Below are 7,372 nucleotides of genomic sequence, written 5' to 3'. Positions count from 1 at the left end.
CGAGTACTGTGTCAGTCATTCTTCGGCCATGCATTCTTCTCACGGTGTAATACAATGTGTCAATAGTGTGTCCGTGTTTGGGAAGCGACTCTGCGCTTCCACAGCTCTTTATGCATCTCTGCAGGTGCATGGCAATGTAGAACTGTATCTCAGGGAGCCGTTTACATTGCATCACACAGTCAGCGATTGCTTCCACTGACACGCACGCTATCTACCCCGAAGCAGCTGTGAGATACCCAAGTTAGAATAATAGAAACATGAGCCACAGTGCTGGGCATGGGATGTGCAGGGCTCTGATCATTACTGCAGTCTGTCTGTCTGTCTGTGGTCTTTATTTAAACATTGTAATAAGACCATTGAGCTCCTCCTCAGCCCCTGTGCCCTGCACTTCGTCTGCACACACTCATGGCTTTATAAACGTCTCAGTTCAGTTGTTTAGGAGGTGAGCTTATGCAGATCAGTGCCACATTCAATGGAACTACGAAGATGATGGTGATGATGATAAATAGTATTATGATGATGATTTATGGGATATTGTTCTCAAAACTGTATGCATACATTTTAAACTGTAAATCTACAGGTAAACTATATCATTATGTCATTTAAAGTTTTGATAATTTACAAGTTCAAGTTAATCCCTGGGTTAGGCCATGTTGTAAATAAACTGCTGTTAATACTAGTCTTCCAAGACATCCTATGCATCTTTCAACCTGTGAATCTGCCCCTCCAGATTCATACTGGGACTCATGTACTTCCAGAGAGAGCTCACAGTGCTATACAGGAGTGGGGCTCAGATTCATACTGGGACTCATGTACTTCCAGAGAGAGCTCACAGTGCTATACAGGAGCGGGGCTCAGATTCATACTGGGACTCATGTACTTCCAGAGAGAGCTCACAGTGCTATACAGGAGCGGAGCTCAGATTCATACTGGGACTCATGTACTTCCAGAGAGAGCTCACAGTGCTATACAGGAGTGGGGCTCAGATTCATACTGGGACTCATGTACTTCCAGAGAGAGCTCACAGTGCTATACAGGAGCGGAGCTCAGATTCATACTGGGACTCATGTACTTCCAGAGAGAGCTCACAGTGCTATACAGGAGCGGAGCTCAGATTCATACTGGGACTCATGTACTTCCAGAGAGAGCTCACAGTGCTATACAGGAGCGGAGCTCAGATTCATACTGGGACTCATGTACTTCCAGAGAGAGCTCACAGTGCTATACAGGAGCGGGGCTCAGATTCATACTGGGACTCATGTACTTCCAGAGAGAGCTCACAGTGCTATACAGGAGCGGAGCTCAGATTCATACTGGGACTCATGTACTTCCAGAGAGAGCTCACAGTGCTATACAGGAGCGGAGCTCAGATTCATACTGGGACTCATGTACTTCCAGAGAGAGCTCACAGTGCTATACAGGAGCGGAGCTCAGATTCATACTGGGACTCATGTACTTCCAGAGAGAGCTCACAGTGCTATACAGGAGCGGAGCTCAGATTCATACTGGGACTCATGTACTTCCAGAGAGAGCTCACAGTGCTATACAGGAGCGGGGCTCAGATTCATACTGGGACTCATGTACTTCCAGAGAGAGCTCACAGTGCTATACAGGAGCGGAGCTCAGATTCATACTGGGACTCATGTACTTCCAGAGAGAGCTCACAGTGCTATACAGGAGCGGAGCTCAGATTCATACTGGGACTCATGTACTTCCAGAGAGAGCTCACAGTGCTATACAGGAGCGGAGCTCAGATTCATACTGGGACTCATGTACTTCCAGAGAGAGCTCACAGTGCTATACAGGAGCGGAGCTCAGATTCATACTGGGACTCATGTACTTCCAGAGAGAGCTCAGGGGTGGACTGAGCATGTCATCACTGCTCACCAATTACACACTCCAATGCACAATCACTGACTCACACAGACAGGCACAGCGATAGGAGGCTGACAGCAAGGGCCTTGTGTAATCCTTTTTTAATTGCTTGTTAAGTATTACCATATTTTTAAATATGTCCTAACAATTATATATATATATATATATATATATATATATATATATATATATATATATATATATATATATTTAACACCTGCCACGGACAGATTCACAGACAGAAGTGTTCTATTCGTGTTTTGTTATATTTTTATGTTGACGGTATACACATTCCTCTACAAGGTCTTTATTATTTTTATTTATTTATTTATTTTTAATAAATTTAGTCGTTGCCAATTATTTTTATTATTTTCTCCCAATTTAGAATGGCCAATTATTTTTTAAGCTCAGCTCACCGCTACCACCCCTGCGCTGACTCAGGAGGGTGAAGACAAACACACACTGTCCTCCGAAGCGTGTGCCATCAGCCAACCGCTTTTTTCACACTGCGGACTCACCATGCAGCCACCCAAGAGCTACAGCGTCGGAGGACAACGCAGCTCTCGGGCAGCTTACAGGCAGTCCCGCAGGCGCCCGGCCAGACTACAGGGGTCGCCGGTGGGCGGTGAGCCGAGGACACCCTGGCCGACCTAACCCTCCCTCCCCCTGGGCGACGCTCGGCCAATTGTGCGCCGCCCCCTGGGAGCTCCCATCCACGGTCGGCTGTGGAATAGCCTGGACTCGAACTCGCGACGTCCAGACTATAGAGCGCATCATGCACTCCACGCGGAGCACCTTTACTGGATGCGCCACTCGGGAGCCCCAGGTCTTTAAGAGCTCAGTATGCTACAGGGTTGAGTTAAAGGTTTTCTAATTGTTGCTTGCTTTGTGTGCACGGGGTCGCAAGTTCGCACCCAGCCCCAGCTCTGTTACATGGCCTTACCCAACATGCACTAAACACCTTTCTGAGACGCTTCTCACAGAGGGAGGTATTTGTATTGGCAAACACTGGAACAGGGTGTCATATAGAATTTTTTTATATACACACATACACATATTTTTTTATTAACAGCAATTGATTTACAACATTATTTAAAAACCCAATTCAAACAAACTGTTTTTGAACATTAGAAGATTTGATTAAAAAAATCAATTAGTTATTAAGATAATAAGAGACATCTTGAAAATGAATAACAAAGAATCGACCTTCTTAGAAGATAATTCATATTATAAAACCTCTAATTAATTAAAAAAGAAATAATCTACTTGGAGTTAATTAAAGACAGCGGAAGGCACCGGGTTTCTGTGATGAGCATTTTTCATTTAAAAATGAATAAACACAAACAGCTTGCAGCAGAATGACTTCATTATATGGGCAATTAATTAAAAGAAATGCTGTACATATGAGAGCAATCACTGTCAGACATTTAAAGATGCACAGAAAATGTCACAGCTATCGTTTCCACTCATGTTTCGTGTATGTACAACAAAACAGTAACAGAATGAGCAATATCTTGTGATTAACTTGGTGCGATTTCTTACTCAAAGCCAATATTAAGCTTCAGTCTTTGAACTTTTATATAGCCTGCAGGTGGCAACCATGACACTAATCTTAAACCAGGCCAGAGATCTTACAGAATAATTTGTGTATTTGTGTTAAATTTTTTATGGCAATACCCCAAATAGTTCACATCATTACCGAGAGGCTGACACCAATAACTCTGCGCTCTTCAATCTGTCATTCGTTCCCGTGTTCCTGTGCCTTAACAAAAAGATGATATGATATTGCTTCTGATCGTAACCTAAAGAAACAGCAGCGCAGGTGAAATATAAATCTATGAGCAGTTTATTACATCCCTAGCTGAAAACTCCCTTCAAATATACTGAAGACTTGTTGTTGGTGTTAATATTTGATGTGCTTATACGATGATGAAGATACTTCGTTTGGATGCTTTTGTTTTTCTTGTTTCATGTATTGAATGTTCTTGTGTTGTTATGTACGTTCAAGCAGGGGCTGTGTGTAATGTGTGTGTTGCATTCGCTGTCTTTTACAGTTTTATACTCTGTGTCTCCTGACTCACTCCAAAAGCACATTGAGTCTCATTCATCAGCTGTATTATTATTATTATTATTATTATTATTATTATTATTATTATTATTATTATTATTATTATTTCTTTATGTATTTATTTCTGCCTGATTATTCTCGCTGTCGACCTGTCAGAACCCACTTACAGTCAGGCATTACAGAATTTTTCAATAGGCCTACTGGAGCCTGGTCATTTTAGAAAGTGATATGATTAAAGTAGACTGGAATTCTGAGTGTTTTGAAGTTGTGAATTATATAACACGATGAAGTCTAACAAACTGAAACTATTGTTGGTACCCTAGTGGCAGCCACACACCACTGCACTACATCGTGTAATTTTAAATAAACCTGCGCGCCTGTGCGGCATGCCAACGTCAAATAACTGTCTCTGTGTCCTTGCCCAGTGAATACCCACAACCCTCAAAAAAGTACATTCTGTTCCTTCATAATAACAGGGCCGCCCAGGACAGCGCACCAGTGCTCTCTTATGAAAACACCATCAGGCTTAATTTAGCTTTCGAGTGGCCTTCTTTTCTTCAGGTTGCGGCAACAGAGAAATATTAATAACAATAGTGATAATAATTATAATTATACTAACGCAAAGACAAAACCCTGATTTGCACCGCAGTGTATAGATAGACTTATTATACTCATTACTTGACATTCGGATGTACAGAAAGAAAGAAAAATAGGATTCATAATTATTATATGCAATTATTCGCATCAGGCTTTTGTTCTTGGAATGAAATGAAATGGTGCAGCTTCTGTGCATTTCCAGGCATGTTCATTAAATCAAGATGTGGTAGAATCAGTTTTCTATTTGTTGCTGAACACTATGTGTACAGCACTGTATGTTTTGAATTTGATTGATGTCCAAACAGAGCCTAATTCATTGCTGTCTCTACTAGTACAGACTGGTGTAGAAGGGGAGCTCTAGTGCGGTGTGGAAAGGACTCCCTGCCAGTTTCACCTCTCCCACCCCCTGGGAGTGCCTGGAGCAATCCCCATAGGATCCACAGCCAAGATTATCAACTTGGCACAGCCAGGACACTCCCATGGGCTCCCCAGACTGCATGACCAGGCAATCATCATGCCTATACCAGGCCAGCCCCTCTGGGATCCAGAAGCAGCTTTCATTGCTGTTTTCAAAATGTTCATGTGTTATGTATTATTTTTAAATGGATTTATAGTAAATATCAAATTTAAATAATGTAAAAAATCTGGAGTTAAGAGGATTAATAGTTCTGCAGATTTTTCCTGTTTGATGAAGCAAAACTGGAAGGGATTAAATATCATTCATTTGTGTCGTGTTGTACTGCTTGAAATAAACTTCAGGGAAGCTGCATGCAAAGTGTTTAAAAAGTTGAGCATTTACGGGCTTCCGAGTGGCGCATCCAGTAAAATTCAGCATTTCTAATTATATTTGCAGGGAGGCTGTCTGGGAAGGTTAATGGTTAGCCCTGATCTTCTGTGGAATCTGGAGGTTTTCCAGATACGGTCTGGGTTAGTGGCTCATTATAAATATGCATTTGTTTCTCTTTGTAATGCTGAGATTTAAAGCACAGTTTAGTGGCACTGTAGTGTGCTGAAAATAAAGAATTCCTTTGCGGAAAAGTCTTGTTCTGTTTTAAATACGATTCTCTCATCCGCCATTTCATCTGGATGTTAGACCCTCGAGAAAAGATTCCCTCCTTTCATTTCTGCTATAACTTTTTAATCTGCATCTTTGATGAATAACATAACTGACCAATGAGTTTATGTAACTAATTGGGATTTTGTAAAAACTTTCATTTCATCCTTGTTGTCCATCATGGAGCATTTCAGGTGCTGTAATCCTTTTGTATGAAAATGAAACAAATTTGGCTTAAACAAATTATTAGTGCTCCCTCTTTATTTTGCTGTCTGAGATAATGGAAACCGTGATTTAGTAATGGGTCCTTGTATATTTAAATCTAGTTCATGTGCAGTTTACTATCCCCATGTCTGAACTGTTCGAGAATTATCAAATCGCGACAGAACAAGAGAGCTTTTTATAAACACTTTTTTATGGTTCACAGCATGATCTGATAAGGTAAGTCGTTTTTAACTAATATTATAACACATATAACGGGCAGTGCTGCGCTGTTGTTACAGATTGTGTCTCCTTGCAGTGAGGTTAAAAGCTCTAAAAAAATAAAAAACATGAGTGCAGAAGAGCCTGGCTCTTTTGCATGGTGGTTAAAACGCTCGCTTGCTGTGTGTGGAGGGTGCCGGTTCACGTCCAGCCTCAGCCCTGTTACATACACACCAAAATGTTGGCCTATGTAACCTGCATGGCGCAATGTGTGACCTATACCTGTGTGTAATGCACATTATTCCTCATTCATATTTTGTGCAACTGAAAATAAAAAAGGGCTCTATATAAATGTGCTCATTATACACGTTAGATTACGGTAACTTTATGCCGCCAGTGGTCCATTCCAGACTGGTCAAGTAATTCCTTATTTCCCTTATCTTTTTCTAGCCTGCCTAGATTGACAGGGTATAGCAGAGCTCTATCTGAGGCTTCCTCTGCACCGCTGTCTTCTCCTTATCGTCAGCCTGCAGTAATAGCCTGTCCAGCCACTGAAGAACAACCCATTCAGCTTATCTCTGAGGAAAGTGACCCTCTCCTTTGGAAGACTTTAATACAGAACATTCCGCTTCTCTGTTCTGAATTCCAATCTCTCTCTTATGCAGTAGAACATTCCTCTGTTCTGAATTCTGAATCGGATGCTTATAGAACATTCCTCTTGTACACACAATGGACTTATATCAACAGCAATATCACATTTTCTTATAGTACAAATGAAGATGCTCGATTACAGTGATTACAAATTGTTACATGATGAACATGATAATACTACACACAGTTCCCATATGCTGGTCTCACAGGCTTATTATCCAGGCAGTAATTCCATTAGCTATTGTAAAATGACACCCTTTGGTGGTATGATTCAAATGACAGGTGGGTGGGATTGCGAGACGGCAGATCAGGTAAGGACTGATATCCTGTGCTTTGACTTCAGTACACTTTTAGAAAGGCTGTTCCAGCACACAGTGGGGTGGGATTGAGAGACGGCAGATCAGGTAAGGACTGGTATCCTGTGCTTTGACTTCAGTACACTTTTAGAAAGGCTGTTCCAGCACACAGTGGGGTGGGATTGCGAGACGGCAGATCAGGTAAGGACTGGTATCCTGTGCTTTGACTTCAGTACACTTTTAGAAAGGCTGTTCCAGCACACAGTGGGGTGGGATTGAGAGACGGCAGATCAGGTAAGGACTGGTATCCTGTGCTTTGACTTCAGTACACTTTTAGAAAGGCTGTTACAGCACACAGTGGGGTGGGATTGCGAGACGGCAGATCAGGTAAGGACTGGTATCCTGTGC

This window comes from Acipenser ruthenus, chromosome 22, assembly GCF_902713425.1.
Source record: "Acipenser ruthenus chromosome 22, fAciRut3.2 maternal haplotype, whole genome shotgun sequence".
In the NCBI taxonomy this organism is placed as follows: Eukaryota; Metazoa; Chordata; class Actinopteri; order Acipenseriformes; family Acipenseridae; genus Acipenser; species Acipenser ruthenus.
The sequence above is the reverse complement of the archived record's forward strand: the minus strand, read 5'-3'. Positions refer to the sequence as shown.